This window comes from Orcinus orca, chromosome 18 (genome assembly GCF_937001465.1).
Source record: "Orcinus orca chromosome 18, mOrcOrc1.1, whole genome shotgun sequence".
Lineage (NCBI taxonomy): Eukaryota > Metazoa > Chordata > Mammalia > Artiodactyla > Delphinidae > Orcinus > Orcinus orca.
Window position 1 is genome coordinate 4,856,122 of NC_064576.1, and position 27,534 is coordinate 4,883,655.

The window sequence follows — 27,534 nt, forward strand, 5'->3', positions numbered from 1 at the left end:
ATCGAGAAGATGCAAGAAATGTTTAACCAAGATCTAGAAGAATTAAAGAACAAACAGAGAAGAACAATACAATAACTGAAATGAAAAATACACTAGAAGGAATCAATAGCAGAATAACTGAAGCAGAAGAACAGATAAGTGACCTGGAAGACAGAAGGGTGGAATTCACTGCTGCGGAACAGAATAAAGAAAAAAGAATGAAAAGAAATGAAGACAGCCTAAGAGATGTATAGGACAACATTAAACAAAACAACATTCACATTATAGGGGTCCCAGAAGGAGAAGAGAGAGAGAAAGGATCTGAGGAAATATTTGAAGAGATTACAGTCGAAAACTTCCCTAATATGGGAAAGGAAATAGCCACCCAAGTCCAGGAAGTGCAGCAAGTCCCACACAGGATAAACCCAAGGAGAAACATGCTGAGACACATAGTAATCAAATTGGCAAAAATTAAAGACAAAAAAAATTATTGAAAGCAGCAAGGGAAAAATGACAAATAACATACAAGGGAATGCCCATAAGGTTAACAGCTGATTTCTCAGCAGAAACTCTACAAGCCAGAAGGGAGTGGCATAACATACTTAAAGTGATGAAAGGGAAGAACCTACAACCAAGATTACTCTACCCGGCAAGGATCTCATTCAGATTTGACAGAGAAAACAAAAGCTTTACAGACAAGCAAAAGCTAAGATAATTCAGCACCACCAAACCAGCTCTACAACAAATGCTAAAGGAACTTCTCTAAGTGGGAAACACAAGAGAAGAAAAGGACCTACAAAAACCAACCCAAAACAATTAAGAAAATGATAATAGGAACATACACATTGATAATTACCTTAAATGTAAATGGATTAAATGCTCCAACCAAAAGACATTGATTGGCGGAATGGATACAAAAACAAGACCTGTATATATGCTGTCTACAAGAGACCCACTTCAGACCTAGGGACACACAGAGACTGAAAGTGAAGGGATGGAAACAGCTATTCCATGCAAATGGAAATCAAAAGAAAGCTGGAGTAGCAATTCTCATATCAGACAAAATAGACTTTAAAATAAAGACTATTACAAGAGACAAAGAAGCACACTACATAATGATCAAGGGATCAATCTAAGAAGAAGATATAACAATTATAAATATATATGCACGCAACATAGGAGCACCTCAATACATAAGGCAACTGCTAACAGCTATAAAACAGGAAATCAACTGTAACACAGTAATAGTGGGGGACTTGAACACCTCACTTACACCAATGGACACATCATCCAAAAAGAAAATTACTAAGGAAGCACAAGCTTAAAATGACACAATACACCAGATAGATTTAATTGATATTTATAGGACATTCCATCCAAAAACAGCAGATTACACTATCTTCTCAGGTGTGCATGGAACATTCTCTAGGAAAGATCACATCTTGGGTCACAAATCAAGCCTCAGTAAATTTAAGAAAATTGAAATCATATCAAGCATCTTTTCTGATCACAATGCTATGAGATTAGAAATCAATTACATGGAAAAAACATAAGAAACACAAACACATGGAGGCTAAACAATACGTCACTAAATAACCAAGCGATCACTGAAGAAATCAAAGAGGAAATCAAAAAATACCTAGAGACAAATGACAATGAAAACACGATGATCCAAAACCTATGGGATGCAGCAAAAGCAGTTCTAAGAGGGAAGTTTATAGCTATACAAGCCTACCTCAAGAAACAAGGCAAATCTCAAATAGACAATCTAACCTTACACCTGAAAGAACTAGAGAAAGAAGAATAAACAAAACCCAAAGTCAGCAGAAGGAAAGAAATCATAAAGATCAGAGCAGCAATAAATGAAATAGAAACAAAGAAAACAATAGCAAAGATCAATAAAACTAAAAACTGGTTCGTTGAGGAGATAAAGAAAATTGATAACCCTTTAGGCAGACTCATTAACAAAAAGGGGGAGAGGACTCAAATCAATAAAATTAGAAATGAAAAAGGGGAAGTTACAACAGACACCACAGAAATACAAAGCATCCTAAGAGACTATTACAAGAAACTCGATGCCAATAAAATGGACAACCTGGAAGAAATAGACAAATTCTTAGAAAGGTATAACCTTCCAAGACTGAACCAGGAAGAAATAGAAAATATGAACAGACCAATCACAAGTAATGAAATTGAAACTGTGACTAAAAATCTTCCAACAAACAAAAGTCCAGGACCAGATGGCTTCACAGGTGAATTCTATCAAACATTTAGAGAAAAGCTAATACCCATCCTTCTCAAACTGTTCCAAAAAATTGCAGAGGAAGGAAAACTCTCAAACTCATTCCATGAGGCCACCATCACCCTGATACCAAAACCAGACAAAGATAACACAAAAAAAGCAAATTACAGACCAATATCACTGATGAATATAGATGCAAAAATCCTCATAAAATAATAGCAAACAGAATCCAACAACACATTAAAAGGATCATACACCATGATCAAGTGGGATTTATCCCAGAGATGCAAGGATTCTTCAATATATGTAAATCAATCAATGTGATACACCATATTAACAAATTGAAGAATAAAAACCATATGACCATCTCAATAGATGCAGAAAAAGCTTTTGACAAAATTCAACACCCATTTATGATAAAAACTCTCCAGAAAGTGGGCACAGAGAAAACCTACTTCAACATAATAATAAAGGCCATATATGACAAACCCACAGCAAACATCATTCTCAGTGGTGAAAAACTGAAAGCATTTCCTCTAAGATCAGGAACAAGACAAGGATGTCCACTCTCACCACTAGTATTCAACATAGTTTTGGAAGTCCGAGCTATGGCAATCAGAGAAGAAAAAGAAATACAAATTGGAAAATAAGAAGTAAAACTGTCACTGATTGCAGATGACATGATACTATACACAGAGAATCCTAAAGATGTCACCAGAAAACTACTAGAGCTAATCAATGAATTAGGTAAAGTTGCAGGATCCAAAATTAATGCACAGAAATCTCTTGCATTCCTATACACTAATGATGAAAAATCTGAAAGAGAAATTAAGGAAACACTCCCATTTACCATTGCAACAAAAAGAATAAAATACCTAGGAATAAACCTACCTAGGGAGACGAAAGACCTGTATGCCAAAATCTACAAGACACTGATGAAAGATATTAAAGATGATACCAAAAGATGGAGAGATATACCATGTTCTTCGATTGGAAGAATCAATATTGTGAAAATGACTATACTACCCAAAGCAATCTACAGATTCAATGCAATCCCTACCAAATTACCAATGACATTTTTTACAGAACTAGAACAAAAATCTTAAAATTTGTATGGAGACACAAAAGACCCTGAATAGCCAAAGCAGTCTTGAGGGAAAAAAACGGAGCTGGAGGAATCAGACTCCCTGACTTCAGACTATACTACAAAGCTACAGTAATCAAGACAATATGGTACTGGCACAAAAACAGAAATATAGATCAATGGAACAAGATAGAAAGCCCAGAGATAAACCCACACACCTATGGTTAACTAATCTATGACAAAGGAGGCAACGATATACAATGGAGAAAAGACAGCCTCTTCAGTAAGTGGTGCTGGGAAAACTGGACAGCTACATGTAGAAGAATGAAATTAGAACACTCCCTAACACCGTACACAAAAATAAACTCAAAATGGATTTGAGACCTAAATGTAAGACCTGACACTATAAAACTCTTAGAGGAAAACATAGGAAGAACACTCTTTGACATAAATCACAGCAAGATATTTTTTGATCCACTCCTAGAGTAATGGAAATAAAAACAAAAATAAACAAATGGGACCTAATGAAACTTCAAAGCTCTTGCACAGCAAAGGAAACCATAAACAAGATGAAAAGACAACCCTCAGAATGGGAGAAAATATTTGCAAACGAATCAACGGACAAAGGATTAATCTCCAAAATATATAAACAGCTCATGCATCTCAATATTAAAAAAACAAACAACCCAATCCAAAAATGGGCTGAAGACCTAAACAGACATTTCTCCAAAGAAGACAAACAGATGGCCAAGAAGCACATGAAAGGATGCTCAACATCACTAATCATTAGAGAAATGCAGATCAAAAGTACAATGAGGTATCACCTCACACCAGTCAGTATCGCCATCATCAAAAAATCTACAAACAGGGACTTCCCTGGTGGTGCAGTGGTTGAGAATTCGCCTGCCGTTGCAGGGGATGCGGGGTTCGATCCCTGGTCTGGGAGGATCCCACATGCCGCGGAGTAGCTGAGCCCGTGTGCCACGACTGTTGAGGCCCGCGCCCTTGGAGCCCGTGCTCTGCAACGGGGGAAGCCACCGCAATGAGAAGCCTTCGTACAGCAACAAAGACCCAATGCAGCCAAAACCAAATAAATTTAAAAAAAAATCTACAAACAATAAATGCTGGAGAGGGTGTGGAGAAAAGGGAACCCTCTTGCACAGTTGGTGGGAATGTAAATTGATACAGCCACTATAGAGAACAGTATGGAGGTTCCTTAAAAATCTAAAAATAGAACTACCATATGATCCAGCAATCCCACTACTGGGCATATACCCTGAGAAAGCCATAATTCAAAAAGAGTCATGTACCACAATGTTCATTGCAGCTCTATTTACAATAGCCAGGACACAGAAGCAACCTAAGTGTCCATCAACAGATGAATGGATAAAGAAGATGTGGCACATTTATACAATAGAATATTATTCAGCCATAAAAAGAAACAAAATTGAGTTATTTGTAGTGAGGTGGATGGACCTAGAGTCTGTCATACAGAGTGAAGTAAGTCAGAAAGAGAAAAGCAAATACCGTATGCTAACACATATATATGGAATATAAAAAAAAAAGGTTCTGATGAACCTAGGGGCAGGACAGGAGTAAAGACGCAGACGTGGAGAATGGACTTGAGGACACGGGGAGGGGGAAGGGTAAGCTGGGACGAAGTGAGAGAGTGGCATGGACATATATACACTCCCAAATGTAAAATAGATAGCTAGTGGGAAGCAGTCGCATAGCACAGGGAGAACAGCTCGGTGCTTTGTGACCACCTCGAGGGGTGGGAGGGAGCCACAAGAGGGAGGAGATATGGGGATATATGTATACATATAGCTGATTCACTTTGTTATACAGCAGAAAGTAAAACAGCATTGCAAAGCAATTCTACTCCAATAAAGATGTTAAAAAAGAAATGACTGAATGACTTGGCTGTAGGAATGTTATCCTCCTCAACCCCCTTTTTTCAGAAGGAAGGAACTTGGTGGTTTGGGAAGCAACCTGTCTCGTCAAGAACCTGATCTGCTGGTGGTTGAGCAGGGACTGGAGAGTGAAGCCCAGTCTGCCCAGCGTTCCTGGGCCTCAGTCCTGATGCCGACACATGAGAGCAGCTTGGTCACAGTTCCCAGCAAGGCCCTCAAATTCCCCAAGCATCTGTTTCCTCATGTGCAAAACAGGGATTTACAATAATCCTTCATGTGGTTATTGTATCCAGTTGGTAATGCATGTGGCGGCACTTTCTAAACCTCTATAAATGCTATACCGATTACGTTATTATTCTTCCCATGATGTTACACGGTGTTCTCTGTGTACCTGATGAGAAAGCTGAGGCCTAGGGTTACAAATTCACAGGAGGTGATTCCAGAATTGGGTCTCAATTCCAGCGTATATGCTTTTCATTCTGCTGAAATTTTACTTCAGAATCACATTCTTGTCCTTCTGAGAAGTAGGATCAGTTCCTTTTCCTTCTGTTTTGATGTTTCATTTCTCCTAAACCTGCAACCCCACGGTGCATCCTTACTGAGTTCTATAGCATGTCTTTCACTAATAGAAGTAAACCCTAAAAAAAAGTTTCTACCGAGTCCTATATTTGAATATTGTTTCTGTACGTGTCAGCTTCCTCTTCATGAAAATCCTATCAAAGCTTGGCTGTGACACATGACAAAGACCCAGAGACTGGGCAAGCCAATTTTACACAGCATCTAGTGGGGCCCACCGAGAGGCAGGTGTGCAAAGGTTTAGCAATGCTCACCATGGTTGTAACGGCCATAAAGATGGCCTCTCATCTACAGATCATAATCTAGTCCATGAAATGTCACAATATAAGGAAAAATCTTATTAATACCTAAAGAGCTATATCATAATGGAAGTAGTTCGAAGTTTCAGAAATCTTAGATGTCACATGTCACCTAGCATGGTTAATTGGATGGAAGCCCCAAAACACGCCTTTATTCTGCACCCCAGATACTCCGAAAGAAATAACACGTATCACAGTGCATGAAGTACAGTATATCAAATATCCCTCAAATATATTTGTCTTCCTAAAATAGATTTGCCTGTCTTTTATGCCTTCATTTGAGTTACTAATAAACACCTTGAGAAAGATGGATCTCAAGTCAGGGGCATGTTGAACTTTTGAACTCCGTGGCAGCCTCAGACAATTAAACAGCAGATGGCATCCTGATGTTGTAAATCTGGGTTAGTCCCCAAATCTCCCGTTCCTTCAACATTTCAGTATCACAGTTGCGATGATCCGAGAGTAACTGTCGACTGCATCTGGCACATTTGAAACACGTGCCTAGTAACCCTAACAAAAAATGTTAAATTGCTTGGGTCTAGCTTGACATGTTTTTAGTGAACGCACAATCACCAGATTCTTTTCTAAATACTCACAGACAATCCACTGAAAAGAGTTAATTGTATATTTTGGCCACAACTCACAAAAGTCTATAGTTTCTGGAAATTCCAGAAGATTTGTACTATTTGCCATTCTCCAGCCAAAAAGAAAAAAAAGAAAAAAAACCCTCATAGAATCCATATATTTTTTTAAAATTATAAAGTTTTTCTGAGATTACACATGTTTATTGAACCCATTCAGATGTAATGCTCATGTACAGAGAGATTTGAATATGTTGAAACTGACTGGTTTTGTTTAAATATTCTTTGCAGCTGACTTGCGTTTTGTTTTTTCCTCATCAGAGCTGCCCTACCCTTGGCACTCTGGGACCATCCTCAGAGTTGAAGGCACCAAAGCCATATGGGAATCGCACAGTTCAGCTTTTGGTCAACATGACATCATATTTCCCAAAGGCCCATGCCTTCTTTGTTCTTGTGGCTTCAAACAAACAAACAAAGAAAAAAAAAACTGTATTTTTTTCTAGCATTTCTCATGAACTTCGTTTGTCATGGGTTTGAGCCTTTCCTGACATTGTTCTTACAGGTTCATTTCATGCTTTCCTCATGTGTCCATTTAATTTCACCTGTGTACATCCCACTTACAGAGGATAAACGTACTTTGAGTGATTCATCAGAAGCTGAGTCACAGATGAGTAAAATCAAGTGAACATAAGAAGGGAAAATTCTTACGGGATAGGCATAACTTTCCAGACTCCATTTCCAAACGTTTGCCGTTTCCTCCTTCTTTCCGGAGTGATTCCTCAGGCGATGCTTGAGGAATCACTGGAAAAGTCTGTCACAGGAAGTCCCCAGTGTCCCCTGAAACACCTCCCCAACGTCAGTAGCTGTTGGAGTGTTTGCTTTAAAAAACTCCCAGTGTGGGGGCTTCCCTGGTAGCGCAGTGGTTGAGAGTCCGCCTGCCGATGCAGGGGACACGGGTTCGTGCCCTGGTCCGCGAGGATCCCCCATGCTGCGGAGCGGCTGGCCCCGTGAGCCGTGGCCGCTGAGCCTGCGCGTCTGGGCCTGTGCTCCGCGATGGGAGAGGCCACAACAGTGAGAGGCCTGCGTACCGAAAAAAAACAAAACAAAACAAAAACTCCCAGTGCTGCCCCGGAGAAGCTATATGAGCTGGGCCTTCATTCATATATTCATTCATTCACACATTTAACAAAGATTTTTTTTTTTACATCTTTATTGGAGTATAATTGCTTTACAATGGTGTGTTAGTTTCTGCTTTATAACAAAGTGAATCAGCTATATATATACATATATCCCCATATCTACTCCCTCTTGTGTCTTCATCCCACCCTCCTTATCCCACCCCTCTAGGTGGTCACAAAGCACCGAGCTGATCTCCCTGTGCTATGTGGCTGCTTCCCACTAGCTATCTATTTTACATTTGGGAGTGTATATATATCCATGCCTCTCTCTCACTTCGTCCCAGCTTACCCCTCCCCCTCCCCATGTCCTCAAGTCTATTCTCTAGTAGGTCTGCATTTTTATTCCTGTCCTGCTGCTAGGTTCTTCAGAACCATTGTTTTTTTTTTGTTTTGTTTTTTTTTTTAGATTCCATACATATGTGTTAGCATACAGTATTTGTTTTTCCCTTTCTGACTTACTTAACTCTGTAATACAGTCTCTAGGACCATCCATCTCATTACAAATAACTCAATTTCGTTTCTTTTTATTGCTGTAATATTTCTTTTCATGGTATAACATTACATCAGTAATATTCCATTGTATACATGTACCACATCTTCTTTATCCATTCATCTGTCGATGGACACTTAGGTTGCCTCCATGTCCTGGCTATTGTACATAGTGCTGCAGTGAACATTGTGGTACATGACTCTTTTTGAATTATGGTTTTCTCAGGGTATATGCCCAGTAGTGGGATTGCTGGGTCATATGGTAGTTCTAATTTTAGTTTTTTAAGGAACCTCCATACTGTTCTCCATAGTGTCTGTATCAATATACATTCCCACCAACTATGCAAGAGGGTTCCTTTTTCTCCACACCCTCTCCAGAATTTATTGTTTATAGACTTTTTATGATGGCCATTCTGACTGGTGTGAGGTGATACCTCATTGTAGTTTTGATTTGCATTCCTCTAATGATTAGTGATGTTGAACATCCTTTCATGTGTTTGTTGGCAATCTGTATATCTTCTTTGGAGAAATGTCTGTCTAGGTCTTCTGCCCATTTTTGGATTGGGTTGTTTGTTTTTTTGATATTGAGCTGCATGAGCTGCTTATATATTTTGGAGATTCTTTGTCAGTTGCTTCATTTGCAAATATTTTCTCCCATTCTGAGGGTTGTCTTTCCTCTTGTTTATGGTTTCCTTTGCTGTGCGAAAGCTTTTAAGCTTCATTAGGTCCCATTTGTTTCTTTTTTATTTTATTTCCATTTCTCTAGGAGGTGAGTCAATTGGATCTTGCTGTGATTTATGTCAAAGAGTGTTCTGCCTATGTTTTCCTCTAAGAGTTTGATAGTGTCTGGCCTTACATTTAGGTCTTTAAACCATTTTGAGTTTATTTTTGTGTATGGTGTTAGGAAGTGTTCTAATTTCATTCTTTTACATGTAGCTGTACAGTTTCCCCAGCACCACTTATTGAAGAGGCTGTCTTTTCTCCATGGTATATTCTTGCCTCCTTCATCAAAGATAAGGTGACTATATGTGCATGGGTTTATCTCTGGGCTTTCTATCTTGTTCCATTGATCTATATTTCTGTTTTTGTGCCAGTACCACACTGTCTTGATGACTGTAGCTTTGTAGTATATTCTGAAGTCCAGGAGCCTGATTCCTCCAGCTCCGTTTTTCTTTCTCAAGATTGCTTTGGCTATTCGAGGTCTTTTGTGCTTCCATACAAATTGTGAAATTTTTGTTCTAGTTCTGTGAAAAATGCCATTGGTAGTTTGATAGGGATTGCATTGAATCTACAGATTGCTTTGGGTAGTATAGTCGTTTTCACAATGTTGATTCTTCCAATCCAAGCACATGGTATATCTCTCCATCTGTTTGTATCATCTTTAATTTCTTTCATCAGTGTCATAATTTTCTGCATACAGGTCTTTTGTCTCCTTAGGTAGGCTTATTCCTAGGTATTTTATTCTTTTTGTTGCTATGGTAAATGGGAGTGTTTCCTTAATTTCTCTTTCAGATTTTTCATCATTAGTGTATAGGAATGCAAGAGCTTCCTGTGCATTAATTTTGTATCCTGCTACTTTAGCAAATTCATTGATTAGCTCTAGTAGTTTTCTGGTAGCATCTTTAAGATTCTCTAATGTATAGTACCATGTCATCTGCAAAGAGTGACAGCCTTACTTCTTCTTTTCCAATTTGGATTGCTTTTATTTCTTTTTCTTCTTTGATTGCTGTGGCTAAAAATTCCAAAACTATGTTGAATAATAGTGGTGAGCGTGGAAAACCTTGTCTTCTTCCTGATCTTAGAAGAAATGGTTTCAGTTTTTCACCATTGAGGATGATGTTGGCTGTGGGTTTGTCATATATGGCCTTTATTATGTTGAGGTAAGTTCTCTTAATGCCTACTTTCTGGAGGATTTTTTATCATAAATGGGTGTTGAATTTTGTAAAAAGCTTTTTCTGCATCTATTGGGATTATCATATGGTTTTTCTCCTTTAGTTTGTTAATATGGTTTATCACATTGATTGATTTGTGTATATTGAAGAATCCTTGCATTCCTGGGAGAAACCCCAGTTTATCATGGTGGATGATCCTTTTAATGTGCTGTTGGATTCTGTTTGCTAGTATTTTGTTGAGGATTTTTGCATCTATGTTCATCAGTGATATTGGTCTGTCATTTTCTTTCTTTGTGACATTTTTGTCTGGTTTTGGTATCAGGGTGATGGTAGCCTCGTAGAATGACTTTGGGAGTGTTCCTCCCTCTGCTATATTTTGGAAGAGTTTGAGAAGGATAGGTGTTAGCTCTTCTCTAAATGTTTGATAAAATTCGCCTGTGAAGCCATCTGGTCCTGGGCTTTTGTTTGTTGGAAGATTTTTAATCACAGTTTCAATTTCAGTGCTTGTGATTGGTCTGTTTATATTTTCCATTTCTTCCTGGTTCAGTCTCAGAAGATTCTGCTTTTATAAGAATTTGTCCATTTCTTCAGGGTTGTCCATTTTATTGGCATATAGTTGCTTGTAGTAATTTCTCATGATCCTTTGTATTTCTGCAGTGTCAGTTGTTACTTCTTTTTCATTTTTAATTCTACTGATTTGAGTCTTTCCCGTTTTTTTTCTTGATGAGTCTGGCTAATGGTTTATCAATTTTGTTGATCTTCTCAAAGAACCAGTTTTTAGTTTTATTGATCTTTGCTATTGTTTCCTTTATTTCTTTTTCATTTATTTCTGATGTGATCTTTATGATTTATTTCCTTCTGCTAACTTCGGGGTTTTTTTGTTCTTCTTTCTCTAATTGCTTTTGGTGTAAGGTTAGATTGTTTATTTGAGATGTTTGTTTCTTGAGGTAGGATTGTATTGCTATAAACGTCCCTCTTAGAACTGCTTTTGCTGCATCACATTGGTTTTTTGTCGTGTTTTCACTGTCATGTGTTTCTAGGTATTTTTTTATTTCCTCTTTGATATCCTCAGTGATCTCTTAGTTATTTAGTAGTGTATTGTTTAGCCTCCATGTGTTTGTATTTTTTCCAGATTTTTTCCCTGTAATTGATATCTAGTCTCGTAGTGTTGGGGTAAGAAAAGATACTTGATATGATTTCAATTTTCTTAAATTTACCAAGGCTTGATTTGTGACCCAAGATATGATCTATCCTGGAGAATGTTCCATGAGCACTTGAGAAGAAAGTGTATTCTGTTGTTTTTGCATGGAATGTCCTACAAATATCAATTAAGTCCATCTTGATTAATGTATCATTTAAAGCTTGTGTTTCCTTATCTATTTTCATTTGGGATGATCAGTCCATTGGTGAAAGTGGGGTGTTAAAGTCCCTTACTATGATTGTGTTACTGTCGTTTTCTCCTTTTATGGCCATTAGCATTTGCCTTATGTATTGAGGTGCTCCTATATTGGGTGCATATATATTTATAATTGTTATATCTTCTTCTTGGATTGATTCCTTGATTATTACATAGTGCACTTCTTTGTCACTTGTAATAGTCTTTATTTTAAAGTCTATTTTTTATGATATGAGAATTACAACTTCAGCTTTCTTTTGATTTCCATTTGCTTGGAATATCTTTTTCCATCCCCTAATTTTCAGTCTGTATGTGTCCCTAGGTCTGAAGTGGGTCTCTTGTAGACAGCATATATACAGGTCTTGTTTTTGTATCCATTCAGCCAGTCTGTGTCTTTTGGTGGGAGCATTTCATCCATTTACATTTAAGGTAGTTATCAATATGTATGTTCCTATTACCATTTTCTTAATTGTTTGGGGGTCTTTTACTTCTCTTATGTTTCCTGCCTAGAGAAGTTCCTTTAGCATTTGTTGTAAAGCTGGTTTGGTGGTGCTGAATTCTCTTAGCTTTTGCTTGTCTGTAAAGGTTTAAATTTCTCCGTCAAATCTGAATGAGATCCTAGCTGGGTAGAGTAATTTTGGTTGTAGGTTTTTCCCTTTCATCACTTTAATTATGTCCTTCCACTCCCTTCTGGCTTGTAGAGTTTCTGCTGAAAGATCAGCTGTTAACTTTATGGGGATTGCCTTGTATGTTATTTGTTGGTTTTCCCTTGCTGCTTTTAATATTTTTTCTTTGTATTTAATTTTTGATAGTTTGATTAATATGTGTTTTGGCATGTTTCTCCTTGGATTTTTCCTGTATGGGACTCTCTGTGCTTCCTGGGCTTGACTATTTCTTTTCCCATATTAGGGAGTTTTCAACTATAATCTCTTCAAATATTTTCTCAGTCCCTTTCTTTTTCTCTTCTTCTTCTGGGACCCCTATAATTTGAATGTTGGTGCGTTAAGTGTTGTCCCAGAGGTCTCTGAGACTGTCCTCAATTCTTTTCATTCTTTTTTCTTTATTCTGCTCTGTGGTAGTTATTTGCACTATTTTCACTTCCCGGTCACTTATCTGTTCTTCTGCCTCAGTTATTCTGCTATTGATTCCTTCCAGGGAATTTTTAATTTCATTTTTTGTGTTATCATTGTTTGTTTGCTGTTTAGTTCTTCTAGCTCCTTGTTAAACGTTTCTTGTATTTTCTCCATTCTATTTCCAGGATTTTGGATCATCTTTACTATCATTACTCTGAATTCTTTTTCAGGTAGACTGCCTATTTCCTCATCCTTTGTTAGGTCTGGTGGGTTTTTATCTTGCTCCTTCATCTGCTGTGTGTTTTTCTGTCTTCTCATTTTGTTTATCTTACTGTGTTTGGGGTCTCCTTTTTGCAGGCTGCAGGTTCATATTTCCCGTTGTTTTTGGTGTCTGTACCCAGTGGCTAAGGTTGGTTCAGTGGGTTTTGTAGGCTTTCTGGTGGAGAGGACTGGTGCCTGTGTTCTGTGGGTGAGGCTGGATCTTGTCTTTCTGGTGGGCAGGTCCACTTCTGGTGGTGTGTTTTGGGGTGTCTGTGGACTTATTATGATTTTAGGCAGCCTCTCTGCTAATGGGTGGGGTTGTGTTCCTGTCTTGCTAGTTGTTTGGTATAGGATGTCCAGCACTGTAGCTTGCTGGTCATTGAGAGGAGCTGGGTTTTAGCATTGAGATGGAGATCTCTGGGAGAGCATTTGCCATTTGTGACTATGTGGAGCTGGAATGTCTCTGGTGGACCAATGTCCTGAACTCAGCCTCCCACCTCAGAAGCAGTGTCCTGACACCTGGCCGGAACACCAAATCCCTGTCAGCTACACAGCTCAGAAGAGAAGGTAGAAAGAGAGAAAGAAAGAAAGAAAGAAAGAAAGAAAGAAAGAGAGAGAGAAAGAAAGAAAGAAAGAAAATAGTTGTTAAAATAAAAAAATTATTAAAAATAAAAAAATTAAAAATAAAAAGCAAGAAAGAAAGAAGACAGCAACCAAAGCATAATACAAATCCACCAATGATAACAAGTGCTAAAAACTATACAAAAAAACCCACAAAAACCAAAATGGTCAGACAGAACCCTAGGCACCAACCCTAGGACCAATGTGAAAGAAAAGCTATACAGACAAAATCACACAAAGAAGCATACACATACACATTCACAAAAAGAGAAAAAGGAAAATATATATATATATCTATATATATATATAAAAGGAAGAGAGCAATCAAATGAATAAACAAATCTACCAATGATAATAAACTCTAAATACTAAACTAAGATAAACATAAAACCAGAAACAAATTGGATGCCGAAAGCAAACCCCAAGTCTACAGTTGCTCCCAAAGTCCACCGTGTCAATTTTGGGATGATTCATTGTCTATTCAGGTATTCCACAGATGCAGGTACATCGAGTTGATTGTGGAGATTCAATCCGCTGCTCCTGAGGCTGCTGGGAGAGATTTCCCTTTCTCTTCTTTGTTCGCACAGCTCCTGGGGTTCAGCTTTGGATTTGGCCCTGACTCTGCATGTAGGTCGCCTGACGGCATCTGTTCTTCACTCAGACAGGACGGGGTTAAAGGAGCAGCTGATTAGGGGGCTCTGGCTCACTCAGGCCGGGGAAAGGGAGGGGTATGGAATGAGGGGTGACCCTGCGGCGGTAGATGCTGGCGTGATGCTGCATCAGCTTGAGGCACGCCGCGTGTTCTTCTGGGGAAGTTGTCCCTGGATCGCGGGACCTGGCAGTGGCGGGCTGCACCGACTCCCAGGAGGGGAGGTGTGGAGAGTGACCTGTGCTTGCACACAGGCTTCTTGGTGGCGGCAGCAGCAGCCTTAGCGTCTCACGCCTGTCTTTGGTGTCCACACTGATAGCCGTGGCTTGAGCCCATCTCTGGAGCTCATTTAAGTGGTGCTCAGAATCCCCTCTCCTTGCGCACCCCGAAACACTGGTCTCTTGCCTCTTAGGCAGGTCCAGACTTTTTCCTGGACTCCCTCCCGGCTAGCTGTGGTGCACTAACTCCCTTCAGGCTGTGTTCACGCAGCCAACCCCAGTCCTCTCCCTGGTGTCGGACCTCCAAAGCCCGAACCTCAGCTCCCAGCCCCTACCCCCCCCAGCAGGTGAGCAGACAAGCCTCCTGGGCTGGTGAGTGCTGGTCGGCACCAATCCTCTGTGTGGGAATCTCTCTGCTTTGCCCTCCACACCCCTGTTGCTGCGCTCTCCTCCATGGCTCCGAAGCTCCCCCCCTCTGCCACCCACAGTCTCCATCCATGAAGGGCCTTCCTAGTGTGTGGAAACTTTTCCTCCTTCACAGCTCCCTCCCACTGGTTCAAGTCCCCGCCCTATTCTTTTCTCTCTGTTTTCCTTTTTTCTTTTGCCCTACCCAGGTACCTGGGAAGTTTCTTGCCTTTTGGGAGGTCTGAGGTCTTCTGCCAATGTTCAGTAGGTGTTCTGTAGGAGTTGTTCCACATGTAGATGTATTTCTGATGTATTTGTGGGGAGGAAGGTGATCTCCATGTCTTACTCCTCTGCCATCTTTTTTTTTTTTTTTTTTTTTTGCGGTACGCAGGCCTCTCACTGTTGTGGCCTCTCCCGTTGCGGAGCACAGGCTCCGGACACGCAGGCTCAGCAGCCATGGCTTACGGGCCTAGCCGCTCCGCGGCATGTGGGATCTTTCCAGACTGGGGCACGAACCCTTGTCCCCTGCATTGGCAGGCGGACTCTCAACCACTGCGCCACCAGGGAAGCCCACCTCTGCCATCTTGAAGGTTTCTCTCTCAACAAAGATTCATTGAGTGTCTACCATGTGCCAAGCACTGTTCTAGGTGCTTTTAATATCTCAGGGAACAAAGAACAAGAACTTCTTAAAAAAACTTTTTTCAACTAAAAAATTAAAAATAATAAATAAAAACTTTTAAAATCTAATTAAAAATTTTTTAATAAAAAAAATTTTTTAAAGAACCCCTGCCCTCCTGCAGTTTGGCTTCATAGATGTTTTAGTGGGTCATGACGGATGAAAAGACAGAAAAGAAACTTCAGGCAGAAGTAATAGCAGATGTTAAAGCTGTGAGTCAGAAAACAGCCTAGCAGCTTACAGGAAATAGCTGAAAATTCTTAAAAAGTGAAAATTCTTCACCTACCAGGTGAAGAACAGCTGGGCGTCTGGAGAGGTGGGGTGGTCCCAACAAGAAGGTTCTGAGTGTTCCTGGATCGGCTATGGTTCCTATATATAATAATCAAATATTTGTTGAAATGAAGTAAAAAAGCTATGACATGCAGTTTAAAATTTTGAGAGGTACACTGGTTCTTATAAAAAACTGTGAGTACTGGGGAATTTGGTACTTTTTTGATGAATCAATAAATGAAGGAAGGAATGAGTGACATAAGGAATTAGAACTGTCAGATTCGAATTTTAGAAAATAATTATTGTGTCCGTTTAGGAGGTGGATTTGAATGGAAAAACATCAGAAAGGAGGTGACCAGATAAAAGGAATGATAAGGACGAGAATCAGTTCCCCAGGATTGCCCCGGGGGCTCCACTCAAGGGAGTCCAAGGGCACCACCCACTGGAACATGAGAGAACACTGCCCGCTGGAGCTGTATGGTGGGCCAGCCTCGGGGCAAGACAAGGGGGATGAAAAATGGGAGCAAGATAAAGGACATCTGGGTAATAAAAACAGATTGCTGACTAGCTGGTGTTTGAAAGTTTCCGGCTAATGAAGAAGTACTGAAGATTATTTACTGCTTTCCCTTAAATTTTATTTGAGTGATCATAGTATTAATCCTTAGGTTAGCATTACCAAACCATAAAATACACATATGACTTTGAAAAACTGAAAAAACATTTTTTCCACTTGTTATTTACTGAAAGCCTAACGAACACGAAGTTTGTTGCTGTATCTATATATGCCAGTTGAATCCAACGCACACTTCATTTCCTTTGTGAAGATTCTGAATTTACCATGATTTCCCCCGGTTGTTCCCACTGGCCTCTCTTCAACTAAACGGCTGCTGCATTCAGAGACTTTAACACACTACTTAATACTTGATCATATATTGCTTTCTAATTATTTCTTGCTAACTACACTTGGGTGCTCAACAATTCTCTTATAATCGCCATGATGGTTATGAGGTCAGAGGTTAGGAGCAGGTTAATATAAAATAGGATAATGTCATGGAATTAATGCAATTAATCTCAGCATTCAAGTTTTGCAAAAGCAAAACCTCCTTCCTAAGAAAAATCTTTAATGTTTTAAATTTATATTTTCAGTCAAGGGATTTTTGAAATGTCTTCATGTAAAAATTAATGTGTTAGAAAAGATAGTAAATGTCTTCTCATCTTAGCATTAGAATGATAAAAAGTCACCGATCTGTTCTTTTGGGGGCCATATACTTTTTTCATCTCTAAAGTTTATTGCAAGTTTGTAAGATTTCATGTTTCTCAGTTTCTATTTCTAATGTGTGGATGTTATTTCTATATTTGTTAAAAATGTGTCTGCATTTTGCACATTTCTAAGATGATCTGCAGGTGTGAAGTTTCTGTTCGGATTTTTAAGTAAGTTGGTTTTTGAAATCTTATCTTTACATTGGAAACACTAAGGTGCTGGGGGCTGATTTATTTTTCAGACGACTGGCTTGATTTTTAATGTCTTATTTTAAAAGTAAATTTAAAATGTTTATTAAAAGTCTTACTAATAAAATTTTGCTGCTGTTCTTCAGGTCATGATTTGGGATCTTTAGCAAGAAGAAGTGACTGTAAACCAAGTGGCACAATAAATCTGGTTAGGAATAAAAGAGGATCATTTATTTTCCAGCCACTGGGCTGAGATTTCTTGGAAGAATAATTTTGGATCAGGCCAGGATAGGGGAGCATATTCATCATATTTGCTGAAAATTGACTTGATACTTGAAATGCATGCAGGGTTACTCCCAGGTTTGGGTCTCATCAAGGGGTCCCAAGCAACAAGCTCCCTCTTCCATGGGAGCATCACAGGTCAAGGTTAGATCATGGACGTGAAGGTCCTCTGATGGCAGCATCCGTCACACCAGAGTCTGTACAGTCGACCTTCTCTTCGCAAGTTCTTCCTTCCTCACTATCCACTCCCCATACTCTTCTCCTGAAACTGAACGTGCAATAAAAGCACACAGCCTAAAACAAGAGGGTCACTATTTGGTCAAGAATGTTTAAATAGCTCTGGATTCAACTAGAAGTCCAGGGCAGACTTATACACAAATTTTGATTTCACGCCCAGAATCATTCAGTTAATCCAACTGCACTGGACTGATAAAGTAGAAGCAGAAGCCAAGACAGCAGGAAAAGGACTGGGAGTCAGATAACACATCTCAGTTCAGGCCCAGTCCTGTTGACTAATGGTATTGACCTTTCTGATCTCTGCTTCCTTATCCTGAGAACTGGTCAGCCACTGCGGCTCAGGAAAGAGGTCAAGACCAAAACACATTGGCAAGGGCCCACTATCTATTTATAAGAATCAAGAAAGCCACTTCATGAACTTCATCTTTAATGGGATTTTTCTGTGTTCCTGGTGAGTGTCTTATTTGATGGTGAACTCCTTGAGGACATGTCTCCTGGCTTGGTTGTAATCATTCATATCACCTGCATTTTGCCTCATGGGTAGAATAACAAACTCATGGAACCTCAGAAAGGCCCTGAAACTGTCAATCACCGATCAGATACCTGACACTTTACTACATTCCTGTCTAATGATCATTGTGGTGGTTAATTTTACATGTCAACCTGGCTAGACCACGGTACCCAGTTCTTTGTTAAACAGCAGTCTAGATGTTACTGTGAAGGTAGTTTTTGAATGAAATTAACATTAAGTCAGTTGACTTTGAATAAAGCAGATTATTCTTCAAAATCTGGGTAGGCTTCATCCAGTTAAAGGTCTTATGAGAAAAGGCTGAGGTCCCCTAGGGAAGAACGAATTCTGTCTCCAGACTGCCTTTGGATGTAAGACTGAAACATTAACTTTTCCTTGAGTTCCTATCCTGCTGGCCTGCTCTGTAGATTTCGGACTTGCCAGCCTCCATAATTGCATGGAAAACCCTGCCTAAGACAACCATTTAGCCACCTCTCAAATACTGTCAAGTTATCAGGATGCTTTTGAGACTGGCCTTTGTAACATCATGGTCCTGGGAGTAAATCCTATCTCAAACAGTTACGAACTGTGATTTTGAGTGAGTTACTTAGATCTTTCAGAGCCTAGCTCCCCATCTATGAAATAGGTATGATACCAACTACTCTGATGGAATGTCTTGGAAATCCCAGATGATATATATGAAGCACTCATAACATAAATGGTTCTCAATAAATAGTAGTCACCATTTTGCTTTGATGAGCTAAATGTGAATAAATCCTGTTATTAACTGTACTAGTAGCTAATGGCAAGGCTAGTTTGAACTTCTCAAAAGAATTCATCTTTCTAGGCTAGAAATGGACTGTGTACTCTATATTTTAGGATGGCCTTTTGTTGTAATGTTATCACGCAGGCTACAGAGAGATACCTCCAGACTTGTGTCAGCTTTCTTTATTCTGAGGCAGTAAAGAGAGACCTCTTAAAGGATGGTTCTCCATGGCTGGTAAGAGCAATGGCTGCTTAGCAGAACCACAACTGAATGACCAAAGGATGGGTAGATAAAGGTTTAAACACTGATTAGCCCATGGAACTTGACTTAAAAAAAAAAAAAGTAGGAATTCAAAGGAGAACCTTTCTAAGGATAGGTTTATCCCATTAATCAGATTCCCAAATGAATCAAACGTCTTTAAAACATAATAATCACTAACCCAAGGTGTACAGGTTTTGTGGGATAATTATTTTATATGTGAGGGCTCACATTTTTTCTAAAGACCATAACTATTGAGCAGATAATTGTTTTCTAAATGTAAGTATTAGAGATTCCAAGGGCATATCATCATGACTGACATTTTGGATATTAAGTCATAATAAATTATTAGAGATAATTTTTAAAAGGAAAAACTTGAGCTTTTGTGAAATTGAATGCTTACATTTCAAATTTAATTTGATGTGATAAGGGTTTTAGAAAGATGTATTTCAATCAATTGTTACCTAAGTGCATACTACAACACTTTTCACAAATTTTCTTTCAGTTCTACGTCCCAAACTACTTCAGACAGGACACTGGGACTTTCTTATTTATCAATCAGTATCTAAATTCAATATTTCTGAGAAGAGACTCAAGAACAGCTTTCAAGGAAGATTTTATCACCTCTCCTTAAATCACATTTCAAATTGCTAACACGGTATTGCATACAGCACAGTGAGACCACGTGACCCACAGTCAAGACAGGGAGACATGACTTTAAAATGAGAAAGAGTCAGGAGCACAGAACTTCGTGTCTAAGGATGATTTGGTTACACGATGTATTTAGACAAAGCCAGGGAGCTAACTATGAAGCTGTACTGAAATGTGTTTGTGAGAACCTGTCAGATGTCCAGCTCAGTACCAGGGGTCACTCCTTCAACAGCAGAAGCTGTCTGTCCGGAGCTATTGGCCTGTGGCAGAGTCCCAATTACCAGCCAAGAGTGAAGTCAGCCAGGGACTCTCAATTAGGGAATTGTAACAATGTTTTCTTTGGGAACAAAAGTGATAACAAATACTGATGAAAGCTTATATTTGCTACTACCTATGTTTCTTAAGTCTATCACTTCTGGGGGAAAATTGAGAAATCGTACCACTTTGTATTGGTCTTTGAAAAGAACTAGGAACTTTTCCATAAATTTTAACATCCATCACCTCAAGAGTTTATCAACTTTAACATTTATCATTTTATCTTCTTCCTGTTTACTCTGTCACTTAGCATTACTTCTTTAGAGATTTTTTTGTGTGTTTTTTTTGATTTGTCAACAACATGGGATAAGACTTTTTTTACTACGACCCAGTGAGAGAGTTCATAGGATCAGGGTAGAGATCTTTGTCCGCAAGGATAAAATCCCATGTCTCTAGATTGACCTTAAGCAATCAACATAATACTGTTTCTTTTCATGACCTTCTATTATTCAGGAAAAAAATTATCTTTCTTTGCTTAAGTTTGTAAGGCATTTTATATGTTGGGTTTTGCTCTTTCTGTCATTTGAAGCCTGTGTTATCTGCCTGTTCGTGGGAGCTGTCTCAGCAATAAGCTCTCATTCTAGGGAAAAAAACAAACTGTGCAGTAATAGTTCATTTTGTCATCACAGATAACAGATCACGGATGAGTGGTAGCTTCATAATGTATGAAAAGAGAATAATTCCTAAGGATGCTCATTTTAGAATAATACTAAAAAGAGAAAGGCAAGCTTCATTAGTGACTTTGAGAATTACTAGTTCCTGCTTCTATGAGTTTAGTAAAACTACAGTAAATAATAGTTTAATATCAATATTGTAGACAGTCTTCAAACTTTATTAAAGTTTGAAATACATATTCAGAAGCAAGAGTCTGATTTTTACGATTTCACTTTGGTAGCCTGTGCTGTTTCACTATGTGATATAACGTGCACTACTACGTTTGAGTTTAATTCCTGGATCTGCCATTCACTGTGTGAACACACTTAATTTGAGAGCTTCTCCTCATGTTCCTTGCCTTCTAGCTTCTAGTTGGCAAAACAGGAGAATAAACAACATATTTACCTGTTGTGATGAGATGAGATGAATGAGATGAACACAGGTTACTGCACAATGCTTTAAAAAAAAAAAAGCATTTCTATTTGAAAGCAGTATATGAGGTATTTAAAAGCAAGGATTTTGAAGTATACTTAGACATCTGTTTGTAACTGGATTTGTTAAGTAGGAGCCCTTTGGCCTGGAGGAAATTATAACTTTACCTCTCAAATACTAATGACTTACCTGTCAAGTGAAAATAACAATCACACCACCACACAGAGCTGTCAGGAGGATTCCATGAGACTGAAAAGCGTGTACAGCACATATTCTTGGATCTCAGGACTCCACTGGCATTGATGGCCATTTATTTATACATTTATAAAGTTTATTTATTTATTTTTGGCTGTGCTGGGTCTTTGTTGATGCGCACGGGCTTTCTCTAGTTGCGGCGAGCGGGCTCTACTCTTCGTTGAGGTGCGTGGGCTTCTCATTGCATTGGCTTCTCTTGCCGCGGAGCACAGGCTCTAGGCACGTGGGCTTCATTAGTTGTGGCGCATGGGCTCAGTAGCTGTGGCTCGCGGGCTATAGAGCGCAGGCTCAGTAGTTGTGGCACACGGGCTTAGTTGCTCCGCGGCATGTGGGATCCTCCCGGACAAGGGCTCAAACCCGTGTCCCCTGCGTTGGCAGGCAGATTCTTAACCACGGAGCTACCAGGGAAGCCTAACCATTTATTATTGCATGAATAAAAGTTGACGAATCGATTTCTATGTAATTAAAATGATTTCCTTCAAGCTGAAGAGTAGGACTAATTCCAGTCTCAGTGTTTCCTAGAATAAGGTTGTGGGTCTAGTGGGCAGCTGCAGCTGCAGATTGGGATCTTAGGTGGTAAGTCTTAGCTAGACATTGCTTCTGGATTCGTCAGTCATTGAATAGTAATTGAAGCCACAGATATGGATGAAATCACCTAGTAAAACACAGAGAGAGGGGGAGAGAGAGAGAGAGAGAGAGAGAGAGAACAAATCCATAGGGAGCACATATAGTAAAGGTCAGGAAGATGAAAGAGAAAATATGTCTTTTCCCCTGAAACAAAAGGGATGGAACTAGGGGTTGGGTACAGACAGAGCCAAAATTTTAGCTAGGAAGAGGGTAAAGAATTGACATATTTAATTATCTCTACATTCTCTGATGCAAGGTTTAGGTTAATTGAATGTGAGGAAAGAACAGAAATAAGGGCAGTCAAGGAACCAGCATCAGTGATGAATGTAATTCATACGTGAGAATAGGAGGAGACAAGTTAGAAAGAGATATGGGCCGATGGTTGGGGGAGATCTTAGCTGTTAGAATAACATTTATCTTCCATCCCTGAGGGAAATAATTAGATGAAAACAGAGCCTTGAGATCTTAAATCGCTCGTGGAGTGCGGGATAAACAGTAGGGAAACTGGAGTCAAGGAAACCAGTTAGCAGGCCATTGTGAGAAGGTGGCCTGAGGGTGACTTCTTGGGCGGGGTATATTCTAAATGGTCTGACCCTTCTGGTCTTCCTTTGGCCACTCCACCACCTTGAACCCCATCGATTATCTGCTTCTTCACATGGCTAGCAACTCTTCATCCTTCAGTTCTCAACTCAGTTATCATCTGTTCAGGGTAACTTTCCCTGACGCCTGGTCTAATCTTGTTTTATTTTATTTTATTTTGCGGTATGCGGGCTTCTCACTGTTGTGGCCTCTCCCGTTGCGGAGCACAGGCTCCGGACGCGCAGGCTCAGCGGCCATGGCTCACGGGCCCAGCCGCTCCGCGGCATGTGGGATCTTCCCGCACTGGGGCACGAACCCGTGTCCCCTGCGTCGGCAGGCAGACTCTCAACCACTGCGCCACCAGGGAAGCCCAACCTGGTCTAATCTTAATATCCCTTCTCAGCAATGTCATAGCACCCTATCAAGAAACTCACCACACTCTACTGTAACGATTCATCCGCTCGTCTTTCTTCCCCACTGAACTGCGAAATTCCTAACAGGCAGAAACCATGCCTCCTTATTCCCTGGCATCTAAACACAGAACTTGGAACATTGTCAAAATTCAATGAAGGTGAATGAATGAACGAACGAACAAGTACATGTATACCGACTAAATACTATTAACATAAATAACAAAATCATAAAGGAAACGCAGACAGAGCATATTTAATAGCAAGCTATGTGAAAATGGGTCTTCTAAGAAAATGAAGGGTAATGAATGAACATTTTTGGCAGCAAAGGTCAATGAATTCTTGTTAAGCCATTCCGGCCACAATCTGCATTCAAACCAGCAGTGTGCCTCTGGCAGTCACTTCCACGCTATTCTGTGAAGCGCTTAACAGATGCACTAAGCCTCCCCCTGCCAGCCGAGAGCCAAGGGGTGAGAATGGAACGAAGGTGCTTTTCTTTTCATGTGATCTTTTAACAGAACAGGCTTTTCTGTGAAAGGATTGAATCAGCCTGACCTTCCTGCAACTAGCGATGTTTTACAGTATTTAAAAAAAATGCCACCGGAAAGGCAGTGACTTTTGTTTTGCGGTACGCGGGCCTCTCACTGTGGCCTCTCCCGTTGTGAAGCACAGGCTCCGGACGCGCAGGCTCAGCGGCCATGGCTCACGGGCCCAGCCGCTCTGCGGCATGTGGGATCTTCCCGGACCGGGGCACGAACCCGCGTTCCCTGCAGCGGCAGGCGGGCTCTCAACCACTGCGCCACCAGGGAAGCCCAGCGGTGACTTCTATATGGTGAGGCTATGCCGATAGTCACACCAAGTCAGTGATTTCACAGAATCGGTTTGCTAGCAAGTTGTCAGAGCTTAGCTGTGGTCTGCCGAAGATGATCAGGCAGAAAACGCCTGTGTCTTTTATCTAGAAAAAATGTAAGTTTCCTAACTCTAAAAGCATCATTTATTTTAGCATTCCTCCATATCCGGGTTTTTCAAACCTAGGGATCATGTGATCATGACCTAGTCACTGACAAATATAGAAAAGGATCAAGTTTCATGAATTTTCTCCTTTTACCTCTTTTTTTAAATTTTTTATTTTATATTGGAGCACAGTTGATTAACAAACAGTGTTGTGTTCGTTTCAGGTGTACAGCAAAGTGATTCAGTTCTACATATACATGTATCTGTTCTTTTCCAAATTCTTTTCCCATTTAGGTTATTCCAGAGTACTGAGCAGAGTTCCCTGTGCTATACGGTAGGTCTTGTCGGTTATCTATTGTAAATACAGCGGTGTGTACCTGTCAACCCCAAACTCCCAATCTCCTTTTACCTCTTGACCACACTTCACTGCTCTTCCGTGAGTTTTTTAAAAAGCCCACTGCAATCCTTACCCTGATGTCTTTAGCCATTGATGGTCTCAGTCACAGTTTGAGAAACATCATTTTACAACACGGTGGAAGCAGTAAAATTATAGTCTAGAGAGTAAGCTGCTGTTTCACTGTTGTATCGGTGTTTACTATATTGCCTATTTTATTTAATCCAGCTGATCAATTCAGTCAAATTTCAGACTCTTTTTATCTGTGTCTTAATAAACTTTATCTTTCAACTTCTTTTGGTTTTGTTCTATGTGTGCTGTGGTAGGGGTGGGGTTAGTGATGGAGACAAAAGCAGGACCACAGACCACGTGAGCTTTGTCTTAGGATGGAAGTGTAGACGGTAAATGAGGCTTTAAGGTCATCTGGCTTCACGTTCTTGGAATTTTACCTTGATATTTGCCTTATTCGTGCATCCATTCAACAAACCTTTTGTAGCACTTACTGTCTGTCTAGTTCTGTGCCAGGCGATTGGAGATTCAAAGATGAAATACAGGTTTCTGTCAGAAATACGTTTATCACCTGGGAACAAAGACGATGTGAGAAAAATTATGAAGTAATTATTTTGAAAAAAATCAACCTACTCTCCACGTTTCTGGATCTGAGCTAAACTGATATCTCAGTGCAATAAACTATTATAAGAAATGTAACAGGTCTAAATTCAACTTGATAGAAAAATAAATCTCTAGTCCCAGTAGTTGCACTACATTTGTGATTTGAGCTTACCTTTATTCTCCCCACCCCTGAACTAGTCAAGGATTCCTCAAAAACACTGATTCCTTCTTGGTTTCAGACCCTCACCTCCTTGGAAGAACAATTAGAGATTCTTCTCTGTGATGCTCTGTGCGTTTGAGGACTTGATACCTTGATAAGTCCACTCTGTTCATCTTGGTGCACACGCTGCTATATGCTTGGACTAGGATTTATCTCATTTCCTCATTGTTAAATCACAGTAATGAGTAAAAGACTTAAGAAAGCCAGGGTGTGGGTAACTTTAAGTGTGATTCAGTACCTATTTGCTTGCCTCCTGGGGGTAGCTGGAGAAAGAGATTGCCTTGGACCTGATACCATCTGCTAAGAGTGATATAAAAATGCACATCAGAAGAAAGGAATCCAAAAGCATAAATAAGCCCTTAAATATTTTCAAGAAAGAAAATTATAAATAGGTCTCTTTCTGGGAAAAGATTTACACTTTCCCTTCTAAGTTGTTTCAATGGCTCCTGCTTGAACTGTGATATGAGATCTCTAAACTGGTGACTGAAAATACACAGAAAGTTACTAGCAGAACTGGAAAATTTAGCAGGAAATGAACAATGAAGAAATGAGAATAGGGACAAAGCCTGGTCTAGTTTTCACTTGCTTTTCAGGTCACAACCAGCCAAACCAAACTACATTTGAAATTCTCAGGGACGATTGTAGATTCCACGTCAGTTTCCAATACCTCCCCATTGGGCCTGGGCTCTGACGCTGCTGTGCCCTGGGGGACATAGAGCTGCACGTGGTCGTCAGGAACTCTGTGACCCTCAACAGCCACATTACCTTTCTCACCCTCGGGTTCCTCCAGTTCGTGTGAGCTTTTAGTGCCCAACTCACTAGATTATAGTGCTGATTACATGAGATCGTGTAAATCCCGGTGTGCAGATGAACTTAAATGGTAGCTGCATTAAATTTCAATCTGAACTTGTTCTTCCTGTTTTCTCTTTCTTCACTGTATCATCCAGTCTCGGGACTGCACTTACTGTCTTCGTATGAAAGACACCAAATCCTGTTATCGACAGCATCAAACTTCTCTCCTGAGCTGCCTTGCTTGCTGACAATTCTTCCTTGGGTAGAATACCCTCACATCCCATTCCATCTGTTTAAATGATTATATTTACCCCAAACCAGCTTCGTGTCCCGTTGCTTCCTTTCCTCTTAACAACAGAATTATCCTTTCCAGGTGCCTAAGGTCAGAACCCTGGTGTCACCTTCCTAGCTTCTCGGTCCACACCTGCTGATTTTCTATGCTGTACCAGGCCCTGTGTTAGCACCGAGACACACAGTGGTCAACAAGCCAGACATTCAAACTCCATCTTCTTTACTGTGTTCCTCCACTCTGCCTCTGTCACCTCAACTTCCCTTTTACCCTCCACTGCCATCACCATAGTTCAAGCCTTCAAGTGCAGCAGTAGTTTCAGCACAAACGTTTCCACGTTTCAGTGCATCCTCCACACTCCTGCTAGCCTGGTACCTCTCAGCCACATCCTTGCACAGAATTTCCAGATGTTTCCTGTCTGCTCTAGCAGTGGGCACAGACTCCTCAGCCCTCTATTATGGACCAACACCACCTTTCCAGTGTCATCTCCAACCCAGATCTTTGTAACTCTCCTATCCTGGTTCACAGCGGGCTTTTTTATTCATTTGCTTTGGCTCAAATTTCTTCCCTCGACCCCCCAAACCATAAAGGAACGTCTTTTTCTCCACTCCTAAAAACTTTGCCCATCTTTAAAACAAGCTCTATTATCTTCCCTTCTCTAAAGCTTTAACAGAGCATTCTTAGCCAGGGGCTGAAACATTCACTCATTCTCACCTAAGCTTTATTTCATGGGAAGAAAATCTAGGAGTGTTCTCACTTATCAATTAGCAGGTTTTAAAGTTGAAAGTGCATTTATTTTCCTTAGCTTCTCTGCAAAATTCTGAATAGACAGTTCAATGTTTCCACTGTTCATCTCTCTCTCCATGCATGTATAAGTTTGTATATATTTATGTCTATTTTTACATATATATTGATAGATAAAATTCAGAGCATCATTCTGCTTATATAAAAAGCACAATATAATTTGGAAATTTCCTATCATGTATTGAGACCAGCAGGACCCTGTGGGGTCCCTGGGCACAAAAGTTTTTCTGTGTTCCCTGCTTGC

At 40.0% G+C, this 27,534-nt stretch overlaps 1 long non-coding RNA gene across 1 annotated transcript in view; it reads right to left on the reverse strand.

The window, feature by feature from the left end:
- Positions 1 to 27,534, reverse strand: part of LOC117202780 (uncharacterized) — a 431,485-nt gene that overhangs the window by 40,738 nt on the left and 363,213 nt on the right. The window contains exons 6-9 of the long non-coding RNA XR_007473247.1: positions 25,077 to 25,153; positions 21,544 to 22,264; positions 21,328 to 21,378; positions 15,819 to 15,901 (exon numbers count right to left, since the gene is read on the reverse strand). This is a non-coding gene — a long non-coding RNA (uncharacterized LOC117202780). The remainder of the gene's footprint in view (positions 1 to 15,818; positions 15,902 to 21,327; positions 21,379 to 21,543; positions 22,265 to 25,076; positions 25,154 to 27,534) is intronic.